General features: G+C 38.5%; 1 long non-coding RNA gene across 1 annotated transcript; it reads left to right on the top strand.

Moving 5' to 3' along the window:
* Positions 1-2,275: 2,275 nt before the first annotated feature.
* Positions 2,276-4,805, top strand: LOC146322069 (uncharacterized). Its single transcript, XR_014771421.1, has 2 exons — positions 2,276-3,352; positions 3,621-4,805. It is a non-coding gene; the product is annotated as an uncharacterized LOC146322069 (long non-coding RNA).
* Positions 4,806-25,724: the final 20,919 nt, after the last annotated feature.

Raw genomic sequence — 25,724 nt, 5'->3', positions numbered from 1 at the left:
TTTATTCTTCGGGTCGGCCTCCCACACGGCTCCGCTGCATCGCTGACGCAACCACAACACAAACGCAGGATAAAAATAGACAAGCTGCAATTGTATTTGTGAGCTCTCTCTCTCATTTATATAAAAGAAAGTGATGCAGTAACACTCTCTGTGCATGTGCTCTCAAATCAAGCGACATAATCTGAACTTTTGGTCTCAGTAAGAAGAAACACACACCTGATCAGACTAGAACGTCACAGACTCTGTGACACTGCAGCTTTACCGATCGTTCAATGGAGCTTTCATCTTCATCTGAGTGTTTCTTTCTTTTTCTTTGACTGTTTGGTCAAAATGGAGCAACAAATATGAAAACTTTATTGTCTACAAGTTATTTCCACAGACTGGGTTGTGACCCGTCTCTTGAGAACCATCACCTTATCGTGGTGGAGAGGTTTGTGTGTCCCCGTGAACCTGGGAGGTGTAGGACTCCCGTGGCAAATTAGTCTCAGTCGAGGGTTCAAAAGACCATCTGAAAAAACGAGGAAGGAGTGTAGAGACCCTGTCTGTAGGAAGCTCAGGGCCCCCGTCTTGAAGGGGGCCATGTCAGCGAGCGCCTGTTGGCCATGGACCCACCAACTGCCGGGGTTTGAAGAAAGGGGCACCTGGGGGCCCCTGCTGGGACTGTTACCTCTGCAACATGACTTCAGATAAGGGGTTGAAGATGGATGGATGGATGGATGGATGGATGGATGGATGGATGGATGGATGGATGGGTTGTGACCCACAGGTGTTTTCATGGGAGATTTTATTTGGGTCACCAAATAAATAAAAGACTATGGAGGAAAACTGCAAAGTCAACATTTATATTCGCAGTACAGCTTTAATAAAACACTTACAATGCATAGATTGTTTTACTTATTTTGTCTCATTTATGAAGTTTGTTAAAATTTCCTATATTGTTTTGGGTTTTTTTTAACGAGAGGAAATAGCAGGGGAGGAAGCAACTAATTACAGACTATCTTGTTTTTATTACCTCTAATCAAGAAAACAAATCTTGAGACAAAAATTGAGACAACTTAAAATTTCAAGACAACTTACTGTAAGAGATTTTCTTTGAGGTGTAGAAGCTACAAGCATGTGAATCTGTTTGTCATTTTTTGGGTGCTTGAAAATGTTTTTAGTTTTTAAAAGACTAAAATATTAACCGTTATTCAGTCCTGCACTGATCCTGCAGCCTGCCTGAGCTTCCTTGAGTCTGGGGAGGAGGGGGCAGCGGGGAACAAGTCGCTTCATAGATCTATACAGTCTGTGGCTCCAACTGGCTAAAATGACGCTTACTTGGTCTATTTCATGACAAAACATTACTTTTTTTGTACCAACTGACATCATAATGCAGGAGCTTAAATAACAACGCAGATAAACAAAGATTCAGTGTAACAGAGAACCAAACACTGAATGTGAGTGTAGTGACTGTAGGATTCCTCCAGAGGGCAGTATGACACCAGGACACAGGACACAGAGGACTCAGAGGACACAGGACACAGAGGACACCAGCAGCAGACCTGAGATGAAGTGACGTCTTGTCCAGGGTGTGCCTTGCCTCTCCCCCCTGTGACCCATCAATGATAAGTGGTTATGGACAAAATAAAAACAGTTTTGAAACTGAACTTTGTCTAAACTTCAACCATTAATACACATTAAATCAGGTGGCAGAAAACTGATTGAATTGGACCTTTATGTGCTGAAAGTGAAACTGAAAATGTGAATATTTTTTGGTTTCTTTATTCCTTTAACACGTTTAATTAAAAATCTTTGGGTTGTGGGAAAAACAAAACATTTGAAGACATCATTCTGTGCTCTGGGAAACACTGATCAATATTTTTCATCACATACTGAAATGTTATGGACCAAACAAGCATTAATTGAGAAAATAATTGACAGATTAATCAATTAAACTAAAACTTTAAAGTCAGTTAAACTGGACAGTAAAAATAATTTTAAATTTGCTTTTGCAAACAGAAAGTGAATGTGATAGAAATTCCCATTTCTCATGTAATCCTGTATCTGCCTAAATACAGGACAGAGGAAGGCTCGATATACTTGTATAACAAACAAGACAACATGAGATAGAACAAGCCAGAAGTGCTGTATTGTTTTTCTGAATGTCCTGTGCCATCATGTGATAAAAATATGCAACTCACCCTTTCCTGACCTTGCATTTATCTGTGTATAAAACATTGACACATTCACTGTTCTGGGCTCATTCCACTTAGTTCATTCTTTGACTGTCCATCTGCAGATGCCTGAGTAAACCTTACAGAAAGACAAGTTTCTGACTCCTCGCTTTATTCAACAGAAATCGCCACCACTGCTCCCTGTCAAATGACTGATGTTGTGGTCAGCATGTACACAAACCCTTAAAAAACTTTATGAATATATGAATATGTATCAGTGTGGCAGAAATGACAGTGACCCCGAGGGACAGGTGTTTCTTTTTATGAAAAAAATGCATAAAATATTAATATTTCTTACAATACATGATACATTTCATTGAAATGAGCTTTTTTGTGTGTCATTTATGTGTAAAGTTAATATTTGACCACCTGCCAACATTAGTCACACTGACCAGCCCCTAATGTTATCTACACAGACCATACAGACAGATATTTAATTTAAGAACAACTCCAGTCTGCTGCTGTAATTTCACAACCACAGTGCAAACTAATGTTATCTACACAGACCATACAGACATGAACAGAACAGACAAGGAGGCGCTTCAACACCCTCCTGATGATCAGACCACTCCTACACACGATATAAAAGTAACTGGAGACTCTTCTTCATCTGCTTTTTCTCATTTCGACTCGCAGAAAACTTTTCTTCTGGTTGGTAGTTTGTTTGTTTGTTTGTTTTTGTTTTGTTTGTGTCAGCGGAAATAATGGGGGATGCAGTGGAGCAGTTTAGAGCCAACCCTTCTTGGGCTGCACTTGCAAAGTTAAAATTACGTGAATTGCAAGACTTGGCTCAAGGTTATGACATCAATGTGCGTCCTGGAAGCACGAGACCAGAGTTAATTTATGTGATAGCTGATAAGTTGGTTACAGATGGTTATCTGCGCAACCCTCTTATTCCAAATGATGCTGCACCGACTGAGGCCGCTCAACAGTCTGATGGCTCTGATGAGGAGCCTCCCACGGTATCTGATCATCTTGCAGGTATGCTCACAGAACTTTTCCAGGAAATCCTCCATATAAGGGAGGAGGAAATCGAACTTAAACAGCGTGAAGTGGAAGCTCTGCGTCGCCATATGAAGCTTCTTAGGACCCAAGACTCACCTGCTCCATCCCAGCCTGAGCAGTAGTCCCACCTCTCTGTGAGTCTGAGGTTGTTTCTTATTTCAGCAGCTGCCGCTTTAAATGATCCCAGAACTGTTACAAACCTCGATCCAGAAGATTCAGAGATAATTATCAAACTGCCAACCAGATGTTTGAATTTGTGATCGTGAACGTTTGATTTGTTTGATAGAAGTTAAATGAGTTTATTCTGCTGGATTAATTAAAAATGTTGATCAGAGTTGTTGGGATTAAACAAACAAAATTCGTTGCTCCTGTCGATAAAAATATATTTTCCGTGTCTTGCAGTGCAAAATTTGTGTCCAAGGAAAAGAGCACCTCTCCTAAAACTCTCAAAAAAAAAGCGCACCAGAAGCGACGGGAGAAAGTGGGTTTGAATCAACTGATTTTATTGATTTTGAAAATTAAAAAAAAAATAATATGAGTATATAAGAGATTACCACGATTGTCTCATCATACTTCTATTGAACTAACATCTCATAATCCCAGTCTCCTCCACAGCCTCCATCCTCTCACCTGTTCTTCTCTTCATTCCTCATCAACAGGCTTCAATATGAGGAATTTGAAAAGAAAAAAGAAAAACATTAACAGCATCAACATTAATGTGCTTTACATCCATTTGATCATTTTTATAGCTTTGAATATATTTTTTTCTTCATCTTTTTAACTATTTTGACTTTGTTTGACTTCTTCTAGATTTTCATTTATCAGGACACTTAATCACATCTTGTGTCGCTCAGGTGTGGGTTTGATTATCAGCTCAGTTATATGATTTGTTGGTTTGGGGTATTAAAATGATTTATGATATTATAATGTTCAGTGTGTTCAGAAACTACTCAGATGCTTTCGTGGTTTCGGTCTTATGATAAAAAATCATTTAAATTAATTTCCCCTGATTGATAAATACCCCATAATGACAAAACGAGAACAGGATTTTCTTTTCTTTCTTTCTTTTTTTTGCAAATGTATTAAAAAGATAAAATGAAATTTCACACTGACAGAAGTGTTCAGACTCTTTGCTGTGACACTTCGTCTGTCTGAGCTCCAGAGATCCTGTGTGGAGATGAGAGAAACTTCCAGAGGGACGACCATCGCTGCAACACTGCACAGATCTGAGGTCAGACTGAAGGACTCCGATGATCCAGCTCAGTGTCTGACCTCATCCCAGCACTGCAGCAGCAGCAGCATCATGTGGACGGGTCACACTGGGCACACAGCTCTGTCCCTGTGGAGCCCAGACCTGAACCCAGAGACCTGGTCCGACGGTCCCCGTCCAACCCGACTGAGCTGCAGAGGAGAACAGCAGAAAGTCCCTGAATCCTGGTGCGTAGAGCTCAGAGACTCGAGGTCAAAGGTGCTTCAACGATGCACGAGCGAAGGCTCTGAATACTTCTGTCAGTGTGAGCAGCTGCAACAAGATCAACAAACATCAGCTGAGAAGAAACTCTCATCCTGCAGAGTCCTCAGTTATAAGGTGATGATAGGACTGAATTTTCATTTTGGAGTGAAATATCCCTTTAATCAGGTTCTGAGAAAAAAAAGAATTGTAACTTAAAGACCTGTGATCTGATGGTTCCTGCCTTATATCTCCTCATATATAACACAGCTTAAATGAGGGTTTTTATAATTTCAAGGCAACTGACTTTAATAATTTTTTTTTTTATTTCATCTATCTATTTCATCTCTTTCAATGAAATAGACATAAATCACATTTTTGTTCTTCTCAGAAAAACAAGAATCTTTGGCTTGCAGAAACAAAACATTTTGTATTTCAAAAATGTCAATTTTTAATCAAAACCTGTTCATTTTTTTTCTTTAATTTTTCCATATTACTCATCTGATGTTGGATCTGCTTTTATTTTCCATGTGCTGATGTCATTTTAAAGTTGTATTTACTCATTTTCTCATTAGCAACTGCGTGTTTCTTATATTTTTGAGGGAGGCCACTCAGCTCATTATATTAAAGCTGCTACAAGGAGTTTTTAACTGGTTCTATATGACCTGTTTAAACAAACGAGACATCAGTGAGAATTATTTCTTTATAGCTCTTCAAAATGTCTGATTTTTATTTAGATAATTATATCTTGTGGTTATTACAGTGGAAACATTACAGCTTTAGTCCACAGGGGGCTCCGAAATCAACAAAATATGAAAGTTCCTTGTAGTAGCTTTAAGTTTTGCAAGAGATTTGATCATCAGCAGACTTCCCAGCATGCATCTGTAGAGTGAAAACTCTCTTCAGACCTCTCTGTTTTGTGGTTTTTGTTATGGTTGTTGTTTTGTTTTTTTTTTTCATTAAAAATGAAAACGATGCTAACGATGAAGGTTAGCGTTGGATTCATTCCTGTTCATTAGTTGATTCAACTTAATATCTTGAACTTACTGAACTTGAATGTTTTCTCAAGTTCACTGAACTGAACTCACTTGTTTTTACATTTTCAAAACTCATAAATTGACTTTGGACTAAATATTCAACACACGTTCAGTTAACTCACATGTTTTTTAAGTTAGCAGAGGAGTTTGCATCTTTAAGGTGAACCAACCTGAACTGATTCACAGTGTACAGGTGCTGTTTTTCTGCAGAAAAATGTCACTTTCATGGTGTTTAATTTTTGGGAAAGAGTGTTTGTTATGACTGAGGCTGTATTTTGTTGCAGAAGTGTGTTTCTTTCCATCAGTGTGTGTGGTGTGTGTCAGGTGTAGATGGTGTCTCTGTTGCAGCTGACACACTTAACATCCTCATGTAGTTTTTGTCTTTCACTCCTGTGGATTTAGGGCTGGGCTGCCAATTTTTTTCACCTTGTTTTCTCCTGTTTATGTCAGTCAGGGAGGTCAGTCGGTGTAATTTGGTTTCTTTTCTTTTTTCATCAGGTTAGATGTGTTACCTTCACAGTCAGATCTGTTTTGTTTGTTTTGTTGGCCTTTGCTCACCCTGAAGTTAAATCAAACTCCACGTGTTTTTAATCTCACACTGCAAATAAATTCAGTCCTCAGTATGTTCAGTGATCTGTGTCTGTCTGCTTTGGACCGGAGGAACATGGAGCTTCTTCATGTTGTGTCTCAGACATTTCTAAATAATTATTAAGTGTTTCAAAATAGTAATTTATTTTTTAAAAATAATGATTTAGTATCTGGAAACAATGAACTAGTTTTTCTAAATAATGATTTAGAGTTTCAAAAATTTTGTTTTAAAATAAGATTTAGCATTTTAATGATAATTTCATGTCTTAAAATAATGATCTAGTTGATCAAAATATTTGTTTAGTATTTCTAAATAATTATTTAGTGTGTTAAAATAATGATTTAGTATCTCAAAACAATAATTTAGTGTCTCGAAATAATAATTTAGCATTTCAAAATAATTAATAAGTGTTTCAGAATAATTATTTAGTGTGTTAAAATAATGATTCAGTATTTCAAAATAATGTTTTAGTGTTTCAAAATAATAATTTAGTGTCTTAAAACAATGACTTAGTATCTTAAAATAATTGTAGCATTTCAAAGTAATTATTTAGTGTTTTAAAATAATAATTAGGTGCCTTAAAGTAATGATGTAAATAAAATGAACAAATATTAAGCATATGAAGGCCAACCATATTTATTGTGCATCCCTACAATAATAAAATTTGGATTATAAATTGATTTAACTTTATGTAAAGTGTGTACAATAAAACTGACTGAATGTATGATACAGATCATCAACAGTCAGCTGGTGTGTTTGTTCACTCTGTCAGCTGGAACCAAACACTCTGATGAGTCTGATGAAATGGATTTTTCTCCTCGATGAACCGGTCTGTTCACATCAGGTTCAGATCAAACCGGTTTCACTCTGCAGTGTAACGACTGTAGGATCCCACCAGAGGGCAGCATGACACCAGAGGACAGAGGACACCTTCAGTCCACAGCAGCAGACTCCATCCGGTCTGAGACGTTGAACCTCCATCCTGCTTCTGTTCCATCACCTGTCCACACCTGACCAGCTTCAGTGGAGGAATTTGATTGGCTGTGGTCAAAACAAAAAGATCAACAGCTGATGATGATTGGCTCTCAGTGTCAGAATATAAAATATTTCTGAGAATCATTGAACATCAGAGTATTAGGGCCAAACACTGTAAAATCTAATAAATTGTGTGTACTCAAACAAATTATGAAATCTCATTGCCTCAAAAAACTAAGTTAAGTAAAGTTGAGATTTTAAAGTAAAAATAACTTGTTTATTTTTTAATTTATTTTGAGTTTGAGCGCCATCTTGTCTTTCATTGCCAAACGTCAAAAACCGCACAGCATGGCTGCACCCCCAAAAATCCACATTTGTTTTAGAGGTATTTTTCATTCTCACTTATATAAAGTGCCTCTAATTCGTGGGATACTTAAGTACAAGAGTAATGTACTTAGTTACATTTCACCACTGAAAAAAGCATCACATCTAAGTACTTGGTTTTTTTTTTTAAGTGAACTCAACTCAAGTACACTGAGTTTGGCAGCTTTTTCAACCTCAAAGTACAAGTAACTTATTTAAAATGAGTGTTAATAACAAGCTGATAAAAACTGAGTTAGATGAACTCGGTATTTGTAATTAAACTCAATGTTAGTATTTACAGTGAGAGGGGAAAAACAATACAGTAATATTATTTTCAGAATTAGCTCATAATATGTTCATTATTATGCGATTTAAAGCTCCTACAAGGAGGTTTTAATTAATTATGAAATGGCCTCAATTTAATACTGACGCCTCCATGTGACCTACATGAGCAAACGAGACCATCAGAGAGAATATCCACTGTTTCTATTTAATTACTCTTAATTTATGCCACCGGGTCAGATTCTCTGTGAAATCAGATGAAATGATCCTGTGTTTATATTTTCACAGGCAGAGTTACAGTGAGTAGAACGTTAGTCAGTTAAAAAGAAGCAGGAGGAGATTTTTGTTCAGATAATTTGTATTTTTGATGTTATATTTTGTGGTTATTATGATGGAAGCACTACCGCTTTTGTCCACAGGGGGCTCCAGAATCAACACAGTGTGAAAGTTCCTTGTCGAAGCTTTAAGACTTTATGACTTTAGGAATTTTTAAAAAACCTACATTTTACAACGTCATAACAAAGTTTACATGACTCATTTTAAAAAATTAAAAATAAAGAATCTCATGAAATTACTTTAATTACTGTATAAATAAATGAATGAATGAATAAATGAACACATTTTAATAAAATTCTAATTTTACAACTTTCTAATAAATTGTAAAGAATTTGTTTATAAACGACTTTAGCACATAAAAATGAAGCAACCTGGTAAAATCACATTACATTACCTCATGAACAAGGTACTTTTACAATAATCAAGGAATAATATTTTAGAACAAAGTTATAATTTCTTTTACAAGAAAAATCATAATCTCAACTAATATCAAGTTAAGTTTGTGTTTTAAAGGGAAAAGTCATGATGTGAGAATAAAATCACTGAAGGGTAAATATTTTTTTATCTTATCTTGAGATCACAAGTTAATTATCTCGGGATAACTAAGATCAGTTTCCTGTGATAACAAGATAAAAACATCTCGTTATCTCAAGAAAACAAAAGTCTATTTACAGAAATAACGGCATTGAGAAAAAAAGTATATTTACAGCCGTTCTTAGATTCTGTACTCACGGCTTTGTGAGAAACAGGTTATTTTCTCTTGAAATTATGAAATTCAATCTTACATTTTACCTTTACTCTCAGAATATTGCAATATTGCAATTGTCAAAATCTCAAATCTTAACAGTCAAACTACATACATTTAAAACACTGTGCTTAAATTAGTGAGTGAAATAAAATATTTAATTTGTTTTAAAGGTTTTTCTTTCCAAACATTTGTTCGTCCACACCGCCAACAGTAAACTGAGATGAGAATTTAAAGAGAAATGAGGCACATTTTCATGTAACCATTGCTGATTAGTAATCGCATTAAACGCCAGATTATAAAATGTCACCAACAGGAGAAAAAGCGGATTTGTTGAAGCTATTTTAAGACGGAGACATCCTGAGGGGTGACAACATGTTTGTGTGTGAATTTAACCAAATAATTTGAATATTTTTGTGACTACAACATGACTCAGACACACAAACACAGGCTTCCTGCTGCAGGCTTCACTCCTGTCGCAGATTAATTTTTACATTTTGATTCGAGGGCTGCTTTTATGTGACACGTTAGAGCGAAAATCTGAGAGGATAAATTTATCACCATGACGAACGTCACTCACTTCAGTCTCACACTGTCAGACTGTCACACAACAAACGTTTACAGGGAAACACGACATTTAAGGTTTAGTTAGGAGTCAAGTATGGATTATTGATCACAGAAAGATTTATTCTGCCACAGATGCTGTGATCTATGACTGAACATCTTAAAGGGGTAGTTCAGATTTTTTTTGAAGAGGCACTTATCCACAGTCAGAGAACAGTAAAAACACAAAAATGTTCACTCATCAGAATCAGAATCAGAAATATTTTATTGGTCCCCGGGAGGAAACTGTTCACATTACAGATGCTCCCATTCAAGAACAGAAAAATATATCCCATAGAGCAATTAGAAGAAAATATAATAAAGATATGTATAAAAATAAGTAGAATCTACTACCAAATATACTCAGAGACAAAATACCAATAATAGATAATGGAAGTGAATGATGGTTATCAATTTAATATTTTCAATTAATATCATTTAAAATTCAAGTTTATCTAAAGAAGAAAAGTAAATTTTGTCAACTAAAGATTACAGCTCTGCAAAACTTTTTTTCAGTTTATTTTAAAACTTAAGTGTTTGACTTGGGCTCAAAACTAAAAAATCTATTGCAGAAAGTTTCCTTGAAATTTCAGGTTGTCTTAACTTTTTTTAAAAACACCTGCAGTAGATGGAGGTCGACGTGCCCGCTGTTTGGAGAAGCAGCAGGTTTACTGGTGTAGGAAGCTAAGCGTCACCTCCACCAGGACGCCAAAAAGTTTCGACTGAGCAGCCGAATCCACCACAAATAGTTAAACACGAGGCTGGACTTCTGTCTTTAGGCTCACCAGTTGAACGCGGAGCACCATCATCCTCTACTGGAGACAAACTGCAACTAACATTTCATCTGTCAAACAGTTTGTTCAAACACACACTCCTTCCCCACACTGTAAAATACACAATACAAATACACACATGTGGTACCTACTTTAAAAACCAGTGAAAAACTTTAGGATCCCATGAAGTCAGAATCAATATCTAAAGACCCCCCAGTGAAAATAAGGTTGTTGTTTTTTAATCTTTTGTAAACATGTCCATGTCGTGTTTTTCATGTGTTACAAGACAGATCAGGAGCAAAACAACCAGTAAACATATCTGAGCATTTCTTGCTTTGAAACTGCAGGGAGCAAAGACAGAAAAAAACAAATTCAGTCAGCCTGAGTATGACGTCATAAACCTGAGGAACCAATCCTGTTAATCGAGGGGGTGGTATGTAAATGTCATTAGCGGCGATGCACAGCCCACATGAGAAGCTGCAAAATGCTACTGACTGTCTTTGCTAGATTTTTAATTTTTAACATTTCATTGATGACCTTGCGGGGCCACATGAAACCTTTCATCAGGAGCTGAAAGCAAATTCTTTACATGAACACAACAGCATCCACAAATCTGACGTCAGAGAGCTAACGTGGCTGTCATGCTACAAAAGAAAGAACTGCACTTTCATTCCTCGTACGCAGCCTCTGCATCATCATCATCATCATCATCATCATCATCATCATCATCCCAGCAGAAAACAAACAGCATCAAATATTTACATCTTTCATCATTTTATCTTCATTGTTTTCCCGCCTCGGTCTCATTAGGGCTCATTCATGGTCTGAGGCGGCTGTATGAAGTCGGCGAGCCCGGCTGCTCGTCATCAGTCTGCCAGATGAGCTGCAGGTCGATGTTTCCAGGCTGTGAAGCTCTTTATCTGATCACGCAGACGTGACGCTGCTGCCGACAATGGAAGGTAATTTACTGCGAGCAGAGACTCAGCAGGAACTGAATCCACGCTGCTGAAGTGACACACGGGTTTGTTTCACCCGGTCTGGAGCTCGTCCAAGCTGCTGCAGGCCGACCCCCGACCCCTCATACACTGAACGCCACTCACCTCCTCCATGACACTGAGCTTGTTTGGTTTGATTTTAATATTGAGATAAAAATCATATCATGGACTTTTAAACATGATTTTTAGTATCATTACATTCCGGGTGTTTCTGCAACTACAGGCATGTTTAAATCCAGGCTAATTTAGATTTATGTAAAAATTTGTCATGTGATGCTCGATAAATATACACAATGTTATTAAAGCTCCTACAAAGAGTTTTTTACAGGTTAAGAAACAGTCTTAATTTAACTCTGATGCCCCAGTATGACCCATATAGGCACTAGAGCTTAAGATCAGTGCCTGAACCCCTGTAGTCGAAGAAACACACTTTTTCGGTTTTATTAAACATCAGAGTTAGTTAGTGTGTTTTTGTGCGTCAGCTGCGCTGCAGAGAGCTTTCAGAGTGAGACATAATGAGGCTGTGATCTGCTCGTGTTTAAAATGAAGAGCGCTGCAGTGAACCTGCTCACTGTCAGCACCGAGCCGTCGGTGTGACACGGTGAACAAAGTGTGCAGAGGTCTGGAGAAGCTCTGCTGCTGCCGCGGCTTCATCGCCACCTCAGGACCGAACCGTCTCACAGGAGACGCTGCATTATGTTTTTATAAACTGTGTCAACAAGAAAGTAATAAAGTTTCAGAGACAGAGGAATTTCTCTTCGATGGCCCTCTGAGTAAGGCTCAGTAACTTTCCAAATCTTCTGATGCTGGTTCCACAAAGTTATCAGGACAATAGGGGGTTTTGTTTGTTTGTTTGTTTGTTTGTTTATTGATCTAGTAAAGCATGGGTGAAACTGTCTCAGTAAAATAAAAATCAAACATGCAAGTATCCCTCAAAAACAATCCAAGGCACAGTGTTAGGTTTGGAAAAGGAGAAAAAAGAAACAAATAAAAATAAGAAAGAAAAGTACAAATTGTAAAGAAAAGAAAAAGAAGAGGAAAATAAAATACAAACAACACAACATTTCTGTATCATTTTGTTTCAGTCATATTTGACACGTCAATATTTTTTTTTTTCATTTTAGAGACAAAAACAAATATTATTTTTAGCTTTTGGAAACAAAATGGTCCATTTTTTCATATCTTTGAGAAATGAAGTGACAAGTCTGAATGATGTGGCTCTGGACTTTTTGACTCACTAACAGACCCACAATGCTTCAGTTCAACATTTTGAAAGTTTATTGCAACACGTCCACGTCAACTTTGTGAAAAATTGAAAAAACAGATATTGGATTGAGCAAAAGAGCGAACCAGCCAAACTTTATCTTTATCTCTTTATCTCAGATCTTTAGATATATAAAGAACTGCTACTGAGGATTTTCTAGATGTGGGCTGATCCTTAATCTGCATCTCACTTGTTCCTGGTTTTATATAGTGGGCCCATGTCAAACCAAAAGTCAGTTTTGACCTATGTAGAGTTGTACGTGTTACGTAACCATCTGATGAGCGCTTCAGTTGAAGCGTCCGGATGCCTCAGGCGTCCCTGTGGCTCAGTTGGTGGACCGTGCGCTCGATGTACGGAGGCTGTCAGGGTTCAGTTCTAGCCTGCGGCTCTTTGCTGTCTTTCATCACCTCACTCTCTCTCCCCTGTTTCCTGTCTTCTCTACAGCTGTTCTTTCACAATAAAAGCACAAAAGCCCCCAAAAAAGAAGCATACTGATGTCTTAAATGTGTTTGTTTCTATAAAACCTTTTTAAAGTTCCCAGATGGTTAAATGTTGACTGCATACAAACAAGAACTTTATCTTGAAGTCCACCTCCAGTCGTGTTTTAAACAACATAAGATGCTCTGCAGAAGTGTCTGATGTTGCACCTCCTCTCTTTTACTAGCTATTCACGGTAACTAGCTACATCTGGCTTCTCCTGTGGGCGGAACACTAACGGGATTGGTTCCTTAGGTTTATGACATCATACACCCAGCCTGACTGAATCTGTGTTTTGTGAGACTGAAACTAAAAACCATTATTATAGTCAAAGATTCAAATCATCAGTTGGAGACCCTGTAGTCATCTGAGACTCTTCCTTTGTCGGTCAGTGTGCGCTGCAGTTACACTATAAAACAGATAGAAGCTTACAAAAATGCACAGGGAGAACATTTCACCGAGACATTAAAGGGAATCAGAAATATATATTTTTATATTAGCTGGTACACATATTAAAAAAGTCCTCATGACAAGAGACTGATGGTTAACTGATGAGAGAAAGTCAAACGAGTGGTTGGTGAACAGGTTTCAGCTTTTCCTGCAGCTACGTCAACAATTTCTGTCCAGATTTCCAGAAATTTCCTGTGAATATTTATGGATAAATAAGGATAAATTGCAAAGAATATGGTGAGTTTTCCGCACCACCGTCACCGATGCCAAGACAACTGATTAATGATTGGATTTGTTGGATGATAATGTCGTTCAACAGGATCAAATTTGCATTTGAAGTGTTCAGGTCAGATCGTGTAGGTGTGTGGGAGCTGACCCACTTTGGACTGAGCAGGACTCAGTCTGAACGTCCTGAGGAGACGAGGACGGTTTGAAGGGACGGATGTAAGCCTGGCCTGGTTTCCCGTCACAGCTGGGAATAACCTGCAGCTTCGTCCTTGGAACGATCTCCATCCACCTCCAACGTCTTCCCGCTGAAACAGAACTGGGCTAATGAGGAGTCCCGGCCTGGGAATTCCAGGAAAGCGGGAATGATCCGTGCAGATGGAGAGAGTGCACGTTGTGTTGTTCCCCCGGCTCGCTCTCTGGTGTGGTCGTTATTTCTGAGCAGTTGACATGTGCTCACATTTCAGCTTTTGGTATTTTTCCTTGATAACAGACCTGAACAGAATAGACTGTTGAATTAACTGCCTCATCGATGCTTTGGTCCACACAAACGTATCTCCACAACTATTGGCTAGACTGTCTTGAAATCTGCTTTGAACATTACTTTTCTAGTGTCTCAGGGAAACCTGTGGGGCTTTTGATTGTTAACCTTTTTCCATTTTCAATATGATGCAACAATTTTATCACAAAATAACAGCTTCTTGATGCTGCATTAACTTCTAACAGGGAGAATGTTGAATACAATCTCTAGCAAGAAGTGAACTGCAGGCATGGCCAGGTACATTTGGCATCTTGTGCACAGTGCATTGAAATCAAAACCACTTGCACCACAGACCGGCTAAAACACGGCTAAAAGTCTGAGGCACAGTAGGTCTGTCTGCACAAGATAGCAAAGGGAAAAAAGGCAAAAGCAAAAAGAAGTATAATCTGAAGACATACTCTGAAGCAGAAACATCAGAGGAGAGATAAAGTCTTTTGTTGAAGTGGATCAAAGACTTTCCTCCTCACTGTTCACATCAGTTATGAGTTTCAGGGCAGAAGATGATGACACTTTTAATGCAATGTTAAACATTCTGTAATATTATACAGTCATTTCTAATAAATCTGTGAATCTACAGGGCATCATATGTACAGGCTGCCATATAAAGCCACACTCAGGATCCTGCATCTAAACTCTGCACTTGACATCCTCCTCAGGTGGACCTGATTCTGCAGGCCTCTGCTTCTGACTAAAAGACCAAAGTCAGCAAAGAAAATTTACCCTGTTTTTCAGAAAATCCCTCTGAGACTTGGACCAAACATCTCTGTGTGGCCTCGTTCGTGCTAAATGTATTCAGGAAGCTTGTTTTAAAAGCAGAGCAGACAGACCAGAGTCCCAGCAGAGAGGACGGAGACGGGACACGCCAGCGGGAAGAAGACCTGTCATCATACAGGGACAACAGAGCCAAGACCAGAAGACGATGGGAGACATTTTACTGCAGAAGGTTTGGTATTTTTTGCAATTTACTCTTTCTTATTGCCCGTCTTCACAGCCGTGTGTGAGCGCAGGCACACAGGGAGCACAGGGCTAGATGGACCAAGGCAACATTCACACGATTCAGGGGCGCCGCCACACTCGGCCCCACCACTACAATCCACACCAACTCACTGCTATTGATGTAACCAAACCTCCAGAACCCAGTCGACCCGTTCAAAGCTTTACACTCGACCTTTGCTGGCCTGTAACTCTCTTATAGTGGAGGATGATGGGTGTTACAATAAATAAAAAGTTACACACGGGAAAAGGAAGAAGGGGAAACTGATACAAATGTGCAAAAAGGGTACTTTTTTATTAATAAATTAAGATAAGTTAGTCTCATCTGAGTTAGGTTTTGTTTTCTGTCTTGAGTCCGTCCCACTGGACGAGCAGCAGGAGAGTCGCTCCTCCATGATGCTGCTGCACACAGGTTTACAAGCAAACATGAAGATAAATCCAGGCCCTGTGCTGCTGCACTGTGCTTGCTTTTCAACTGCCATGATTACTGACCAAGTGAACACCTGAGCACACCTGAGGACACCTGAGCACACCTGCTGCCAATCAGCCACTGCAGCAGCAGTATGGGAGGGGAGGTGCAGCAGCTAATAGCACACCACCAAACACACAGTGGCACAAAACAATCATTATGTGAGAAAATAATTAAATTGTTTGGATTCTTGTCACTGAAAAGGATTTAATATAATAATAGCAAAATAAATTATCACAGACTCCCTGTATTAACGCCAGCTGACAGCTGATTCAACACAATGCTGCTCACCTCCTTCAGCTGGGCTCAGAGAAGTTTCTGAGGCTGCTGAGCCTGAAGATGAACCTGCATCTGTGGGACGTGGCACCAGGGGCAGCAGGGATGCAGTGATTAAACACTGGCTAAAAGAGGAGTGAAATGTAAACACTTTCTGTGAAATTATGAAGTAACTAATGTTTTTGGGTAGCAACAGCAGTTTGTTTCACTGTGGACAAAACTGATCACTTTCCAACACTCACTGATTTAAGCCACTTTTCTTTTTGAAGAATCGGTTGACATCCTGTTGCCTTTTCTTCTCTTTCTTCTGTCTTTCTTTCAGTTTTTGGAAGTCAGATTAATCTTTCATATGAGACATGATGCTGCTTCAACTCAAAACCAAACCAAACAAGCTCCTCACTCGCAATTCACCACCATAGATATGTAATAATGAACTAGAGAGTGAATAAAAGGTGAAGTTGTCGTCTGTTTGTCCATCTTATTAAATCTAGTAGAAGTTCAGTTTCAGTGCAGCATTACTCACCAAAATTCACTTTTCAATCAAAAACATATCTGATAGATGTCCTCATCACAAACTGACAAATCTTTAGTCAAACATTTTTGAAACTCGTCATTACTCATAATGCTCTATCGGCCGCCTTCGGCGCTCCAGTTGATACTGGCCTCCCTGTTGGCGCACAGCGAGCCCTGGCTTTAACAACTTTATTGGTAAGAAACTTGATTCTGTTAAAATGGAAGCACACCTCTCCCTCACCACACAATCCACGGATTAATGAAAGTCTGCAAAAAATTAAACTTTTTCCCTCATGATCGAGAGAACAATAAGAAAAATCCAAAACACCTGGAAGCCTTTTTTGGACTCAGAGGAGGACTGAAACATCCAAACTGTTCACTCCAAGTACTAAAAAAAAATCCACCAGTCTGATGTAATTAATAAGATAATAACAGACAATGAAAATACTGTCGAGTTAAATCCACAGCAGACCGTGTGTGTGATGTGTGAAGCTCCTAAATGTGGTTTGAGGTCAGTTCAGTTGAAGGATCTGTCTTTTGTTACGGCAGAGTTTCATCAGAGCGGCTCCGTCAGAGGAAGAGGAGGAGGAGGAAGAGGAAACAGCGGAGGGAATTAAACCAGCTCAGAGGTAAACTGTTATGACAAGCAGAGACTGTGATCATCACAAGGCCTGAAAAAAAAAAAACGCTTTGAACAGTTAATAGAGTCTGTTAAAGTGTCTGTGATACACTTCATGTTACAACCTGAATATCTACATCCAAGATTATTTTACTGGATTTAAAATGAACCACGACGACTTTGTGGACTGTGAGACAGAATAACCTGACAGTTTAGATTTTATTAGAAGAAGAAGAAGAAGAAGAAGAAGAAGAAGAAGAAGAAGAAGAAGAAGAAGGTACTTTATTAATCTCCCTCAGGAGAAATTCAATTTGACTTGATTAGATTCAAGAATTCACTTGATTAAATTTACATGTTATTTCCTCAGTTTGCCAATACAAGTTTTTTTTCTGCCATAAAGTCAAAGTACTTTAACTTTTCCCCCCGGAGTTTTAAAAAGAAGTTGCCAGCCAGCTCCAGCATTATTGACAACATTCACTGATTTCTCTGCACCCACAGAATATTCAGTTCTATGAATATGTTAACATGGAATATATCAAAAGAAAGAACAGATCTTCTAGTTTCAGACACAAGAAGCATTTTGTTGCAGCTTCATTCAATAATTTTTTATAAGCACTTGCATGTTGGTTGCATCACAAAATCCACTTTTCAGATTTTGTGAGAGATGTTTTTAAGCAGAATATCATGGTCACATTTTTCTTCTTCTTCTTTTTATCACTATGTGTGTGACATCACTGTCACCAGGGTGGCTAACATTAGCCGTGTGTCCTCTGCCCCCCCGCGACCTGAAACACTGTCCAAGAGTCCCGGGGACTGAAGCGCCCTCTGCCCCGACTGCAGCACGAGTCCCAGAGGCTGGTATGTGATCAGCGCCGCTCTGTGTCCGGGTCACAGTGTTCTCGATCCTGCAGATCTGCAGCTGAGCACCAACATTTTCATGCCACAGAACATCATCTTCTTCTTAAGCTGCTCCACTCCAGCGATTCTCTTCTTCGTCAAGGGTCAACTTTTTGTCAGATGATCTGTCTTTCTATTCCTACTGGATGGACTGGCTTTACATGTGGCTTTCTTTATTAGGTATTGCTAACTGCATGAGATAACTAATTCTGCACAGTGCCAAAGTCATGCCCCTAATGTTAGCTGCTGAAGCTACAATGCCAGTGTGTTTTCATACCAGGATGTAGTTCTATGTGTTTCAATTCTACAAGGTGAAGGACCCAAATGCAGACAACAGGAGAACCAGCTCAAAAAGGTTTAATAAAGTAAAACAACGAAACAAAGGCTTACACAGATAAAGGGAGGTAAAAAATCCAAGGTCCAACGAAACAGAATCCAAAAAGGCAAACTCAAAAAACAGGCCAGGGGAAAAATAACACGGATGAAACACGGGAGGGAGACACAGGATGCAGGCAGACTGACATGTGAAACACCAAGAGCTGAGAGACAGGGAGGAACACAGGGACTAAATAGAGAGAACTAATGAGACACCGGCGGGCAAACAGGTGAAACACATGACAATCAAAAAGAGTGGGAAAAAGAACAAAGACAGGAAGTAAAGACTAGACACACGAGGGAGAACCAAGACTACCAAAATAAAACAGGAAATCAACAAAAACCAAAACCATGACACTATGATGCAGTGGATGTGGTGATAAAAGCAGCAGGAGTCCCTGGATGAAACACTTCAGTAAGATAAAGTGACGAGGGACAGTTATACGTCTTCACATAAGACTAACCACTGTACTGTAGGAGACTTGGTTTACACCAAGCGAGCTGTGTGGAGGCATTTTATGTTTTTATTCTGTTGGGGGTTTTTTTACATTTGAAAACTGGTCACCATTCACTTCCATTGTTTGGGAGATTCTGCAACAGTTTTCTGTTTTGCATTCTGTTTTCCTGTGAAACTCCAGCAGGATTTTGTGGACTAAAAAATGAAGGTGAGTAGATAATGAGTGAATTTTCATTTTTTTGGGTGAATTGTCCCTTTAAACCATTATCAGGCCTTTATTTTGAAAGGGCACAGTGCTGTAGTCATTGGTAATGATAATGAGCTGTATCTTTTATATTAAACTGTAACTTTATTCACTCAGTGCTGAACATGCATGTTGTTTATGTTCTTCTTCTACGTTTGCTGTTATTGCTGCAGCCTGCATGGTTCACTGTAAAAAAAAAATCAAGTTTTGGACACTGACAACAAAATATTAGTCCACAGTTCATGACATGGTAATTCAGAAAGGGGTGACCTATATAGAACACTTATGACCATTTATTATTAGACATTTGTCTGTTATTAGGACCTTATATCATTTGTTCCCACCTCTGGTCTAATAGAACAATGCTTGAGTAAATGTACTCAGTTACTTGTTATTTTGCCTCGCTGACTGTAGATTGTTAGAAATAATTTGCAACACATTTTCACTTCTTAAAAGGCCCGTTTGAGGATTTGGTTTTGGGTTTAGGTTCAAATTAAGTTTAAGTTAAGTTAAAGCGTGAACCAGGGTCCTCCCAAGTACAGTATTACCACATGTTTGTGTGTTTGTCAGATCATCTTGAATCAAACACTTCTGATTTGAGCCTGTCTGAGCAAACTGTTCTTTATTTTAATTAACGAGCGCGTTCATCATCACGTTGCTTTTTTAACACCTATATTTAACCTTCAAGCCTTCAATTAACACGTTCTTATTCGCCTGAGACTTTGTGTTTTTTTTCTTCACCCTCGATGTAAAGATTCGCAGTTTTCACACGTCAGGTACGACATAGAAAATGATTTTGACCCTGCAGTGTTGATGCTTTAAAAAGGTGCCTTTTCTGGCCTCTGTCTGTATCTGTAAAATAAAAAGAGAACATGAGGAGATGGAGCGCTGAGTTGTGCTGCAACTCAGTGGAAAAATAAGGTTCTCTGGGGAACCACAACAGGCTTGAGGGGATAACAAGCCCGTCTGAAGTGAGACAGCGTTAAGTAGGACACAAGACTTGCCTCTAAAGCTCAAAGCACGAGAAGTATGATTGGTGGACCTCAGCATGTTCAAGAATAAATACAGAATCTGTAAAAAGTGGAGGCTCATATGTGGCAAGTTCTCATGACTCTGTTCTGATCTGTCACCTCCACAGATCAGGTGGAATATGGTGATATTATTTTAGATATTAGGATCAATCTTCGGACATGTATGCAGCTCATTCATCATCTCACCTGTTACAGTCATCTCTGTCTGTTGTAGACAAACCAGCTGTTTTGGTTCTGGTCAAAAGGAGAAACACACTTTTAAACTTTATTAAAGATGCAGATATTGACAGGGTTTCAGAAATGCAAAAATATCGCAGCTCTGGCCTTTTCAAAAAGGTGGTTGAACAAATGAAAGAGGGAGGCTGTGATCACATGGATAAACAAGTTCACCAACAGCAGAAAACTCTATAATAACATTTGTAATGCAAAGAAGCGTCTGTGATGCACGGCTGCATGTAAACAGAAATGTTAGAGCTTAATAGGAATAGTATCTTTTTCAGAAAAAAGGCAAAATCCAAAACACTTTGTGGGTGTAAGCATAGTCAGTGTCATACTACCTCAACCAGGAGCAGCCTTGTCTCCTAAAAACTGTTTTTATACTGTGAATGTCATCACTACAGACAACTCACAGACATAAACTCACAGACTGCATTCCTTTTTCTAAATGAAACCCCAGTTCCAAAAAAGTTTGGAGTTTGTGGAAAACGTAAATAAAAACAGAATGCAATTATTTTCAAATCATTTTCAACCTGTATTCAACTGAATTCAGTACAAATTATTCTGAATTTGATGCCTGCAACATGTTTTGTAAAACTCGTGACAGGAGCAACAAAAGACTGCGAAAGTTGTGTAACGCTCCAGAAACACCTGTGTGGAACGTTCCACAGGTAAACAGGTGAGTTGGTAACAGGTGACAGGATCATGATCGGGTATTAAAGGGGCGTCCTGGAAAGAAAACAGTCCAACAGTTTAAGAACAGCATCTGTCAACACAAAACTGCTGGAATTTATAGATTTCACCGTCTATAATCCATAATATCATTAACAGCATACATACATACACATACACAGCAACATGCACGTGCACCATCATATGAATATATTCACAAAGAAACTACAGTATATCATTAACAAAGTAAAACTTTGATATGTTGCCCAGTTTTCCCTGGCTTCTAAATAAATAATAGTCATCTTCTTGTGTACAGAAAGCAGCTGTATTGCATCATAGTAATTACAATAAATTAAGCAGAGTCATCATTAACAAGCAGGAAACAAACAAGAAATATTCTTACCTATAAGAAAAAATATACATACTGTACACCAAAACCCAGAAAAGACGTTTTATATGTGTGGATTTCTATTCTTTATCTTCTGAAAAAAACATAAAAGAGAAACCATAAAATATTCAGCAAACGCAGCAGACTGTCTGCCAGCTTAGTGTCAAATACATAATCATCCGTGAGAAGCTTTTATAATACAAAACACGTTTCTTCATTTCGACAGAAAATGCAAAGAGAGAAGAGAGAACAGCAAAACAACTTTACTCGACTTTTCTGGTCTCCAGCTGTCAGATATTTGACAGATGTGTGTGTTAACTGCTGCAGAGCATCAGCTGAACGCCTGGAATAAACATGTACAATGAAAAGTGTAAATGATGTGTTCGGTGCAAAGCAGAGAAGAAGAGAACGTGCTGCCTCAGAGCTGTGTGTCAGAGCTAAAAGTGCACATGAAAAGGTTGTGTTATATAATTATTAACACACACTAACTCAAACAGCTCAGAGCAGAGAAACGCTGCTGGCTGGAGGTCAGACGACACCTGAAGCCGACATGAGATGTTAACAATTGTTTAACACGTCGGTTCAAAGTGTGAAACAAATCGATGCTAACGAGGACAAAAACAGACGTGTGTGTGTGTGTGTGTGTGTGTGTGTGTGTGTGTGTGTGTGTGTGTGTGTGTGCTGTCATCTTTCTATTCTCATTAAAGGTGCAGAAACCTGTTTCAGATTCAACCTGTCTGCTCCACCAGAGCATGACATTCCTGTCACTATAGACTGTGTGTGTGTGTGTGTGTGTGTGTTTGTGTGTGTGTGTGTGTGTGTGTGTGTGTGTGTGTGTGTGTGTGTGTGTGTGCAATTTTATAACAATGTTGAGACATTACATATTTTGAGACATGGATCCCACATGAGGTGACAGGAGAAGCAGACAGAGTGGAAATAATAGATTTATCAGATTAAATAAGTTTTTTGTGCAATTCATCTGCACATTAAAGGCATAATATGCAAAAATTTTCCTAAAAAAGCAGAGGTGTGTGGTGGTGGCTGTACTTGCAGAGACCCTGCAGCCTTCTGCCTGGATTTCTTATCATTTTCCTGTTTAAGACAGACTCAACAAAAAACATCTTCTTCAATCTGCGATTACAGCTCGGACAAATCCTTCTGATTCTACTCTTACAGGTGAGGTGTGCCATTCTAATCCAGGGCACTTTTTAAAAATCAAATGCAGCAAATATCTCCACAGCCCCGGTTCTGTTAAAGGGAAACAAGAACTGGACAATGAGAGGTGGAGTGAAAGGGCTGAGTTCAAATATGAACAATCTCTCTCCAGAACAACGCACCCCACCATTAATGTTTTTTGAACCTGTAACAACAGTGGCTTTCATTTTCTCGGACTGAGGTTGGTTTTTCTTAAGTTTTGCTTCAGACGTGAACACATCTGATCAATCAATCTGACCTGAAACATCTGAAACCTGCAGGTAGCTGCTGCTCTCTGAAATCACTCCTCTGCCTCTTCAGACTCGGTGCCAGCTGTTACAGCTGTGCTGAAATCCACCATGAAGCTGCTGTGTCAGAGTTTCATCTTCTGAACCGAGCAGTGAAGCTCCTCTCTTTTTCTTTACTGACTCAGGTTTGTCATTTTGTTCTTCCTTTTATTAAGTAAAACGAGCCCCAGGTCTTGTTCACTTTGTTCATTACATCTTTTTCTGCTACAGTGCGATTTATTTTTAGAAACGTAATAATTTGTTCGCTAAATCTAATATTAAACATGAAATATTTGCAGTTTTGTGCCGTGGCCTTTGGGGTCATTATTAAAATATATATATATCTGTATGCATAACTTTTTCTTCAGATATTACAGCTTTTCCTCATAGTTATGACTGCCTCAAAATAGTACAACTTTATTCATGAAATATAAGAAACTTTTTTATCATACATTTATGACTTAATCCTGGAAATACAGCTTTATTTAATATTACAAAACTTCTACAATTATTCCATTATTCTTTTCATATTTTATTCATTTATATTCTTGACTTTTTTCTCCTAAAATCTCCACTATTGTGATTTTTTACCTGTAAAGTTAAGACTCAAAATATTATGTCTTGAAATATCATGGTGCGTTCAAGTTTCCAGATGGAAATTTTAACCTTAACGCCCCCTGAAGTGGGATTTCTGACTCGGAAGGTCAGAATCCAAGACGGCAGCTCCGAGCATCAACAGCAGGGAAAGTTGTTCATTAGCGTTTCTGTCTTTTGTCTTTTGTGTCTCAGTAAATGAGTTGTACACACAGAAGTGTCCACATTCTGTCTATGGACATGTTTCCATGGCGTTTGTATAAATAAAACACAGAGTGATGTGTTATTATCAAGTACAAAAAGGACCAAGGAAAATAGAACGCACCATTGCTTTGTCTCTGAAAACATCCGAGGCAGAAACAGGTGATGCAGTAACAGAATATTGATCCCTTTCTAATCAGTTTGACAGTTTGATCGTAGTTTCAGGAGTCTCAGTTAGAAATGGTCGTGTGTAGAAGGATACCCTAGATTTGTTAAGCTAATGGTGTTTTCTGATGTTACAGCACTTTGTTTCAGATCTGGGAAGGTTTAGAGACAGAAAACACCTGGTTATGATGAAGGAAAGATCATAGTTTGGGTTCAGGTCATCACTCTTGCAGGTCTGGGGTTCACTCCTAAACACGAGAACCTGGTTTACAACTAACCAGTCACTAAAATGTGTTTCTGCAAACATTAAGCTAGAAATAAGAAGTGTAGTAACAGCTTCCAGTCACTGTGGTATCCTTCTACATGCTTTTCTATCAGCTCACAAATATAATAAAGTAACTCTTCAACTCTCTTTGTCAAAAAGAAAATTCAAGATATGAAATCTACACAGCAGCTGATCTACAAACACGACTGTTAGAAAGCAGGAAACATCCCTGCAGCAGCTCTCAGGTCAGTGTTTGTGTTCCGGCCTTCGGGCATCGGAGCGATATTTGAAAAGAGCACTCTGACCCACAGGAGGACGTCCTTTATTGCATGACTGAGTCACAGGGTGATAACAGAAACAACGCAAGAGAGGGCAGAAGCACCAAGGTACAGCGACCAAAAAAAAAAAACAAAAAAACAGCCCGTAGGGTTTTAGACTCACTAATGCATGTGTGCTCTCTGAGAGCAGAGCGTGTTTTCCAAGGTGGTGCACAGAGATAATGTTCAGCAGGAACACAGACTTTTCTCCCACTGAATCAAGAGCTGCTGTGGCATCAGATCCTGTTTCTGTTAACACAGCGTGCATTGTGGGAAACATCTCAGAATGCTTAAACTGAATTACATGCCAGGGTTACAACATAACGTTGATTAATTTTATTATTTCTCAGCAGCCAGCAGGAATTAATATTTTTCTCTTGTTACAAGAACACAAAAAGTGACTGGTTGACCTACAGGGGGGCGCTCTGCTCATCTCTGCATTTTAAATTGTTCTTTTTATTTCTTTGTTTGCAATGATTAAAAGTTCTGTTTGTCTTGTGAACATTGCAAAATTTTTTATTTTTTGTATAAATTAGATGAATTAAAGGGAAAAAAATGACAAATTCAACCTGACAAAAAAACAAATACAAACAAACAAAAGGGAGAGGGTCTGATTATAACGGAGTTCTTTATTTACAATTACTTTCTTTTTTATTTCCTTTGGCATCCCATCCAAAATTGCAAAATGGTGTTGGCAGTTTTGAACTTCTTGCAGTACCTTTATGTTCTCTGGTTTTACTTATGACAAAATATGAACCAGGCATAAATCTACATTTTAAAAAAAAGTTCAAATCACCCTAAAGTGCAGCTCATAAAGGAAATTTGCATCAGGTGCAGACAAGAAGTAAAACTGAACTTACTACATTTAATTAATAAATAGGTTTTTATTTTTAACTCATGTCAGGATAATAAATTCATTTATAATCTGTCATCTGCTCAGTTCCACACTGAGTTGTTAAGGTGTGAAGAAAGCAGGTATTTGAGATACAAAAAGACTGATTATTGACATTTAAATCAGAAAATTTGTTCAGAATAAAGACCACACTGTCAAAATACACTTCATCAATCCACAGCAGACGAGACGTGCGTCTGTCTTCAGGGTAAAGACCACAGAGAAACACGACAGGGAGGTCACACAGATTCCCTTCTGAATATTTTAACTTGATGACCATCGACCTACATTTTACCACAGAGGACGTCTGAAGACGAGTGTCTGGATCAGTCCAGC

This window comes from Lutjanus erythropterus, chromosome 9 (assembly GCF_056507025.1).
Source record: "Lutjanus erythropterus isolate fLutEry1 chromosome 9, fLutEry1.hap2, whole genome shotgun sequence".
Lineage (NCBI taxonomy): Eukaryota > Metazoa > Chordata > Actinopteri > Lutjaniformes > Lutjanidae > Lutjanus > Lutjanus erythropterus.
Note: the sequence above shows the minus strand (reverse complement) of the source record. Positions and strands in the feature narration are given on the sequence as shown.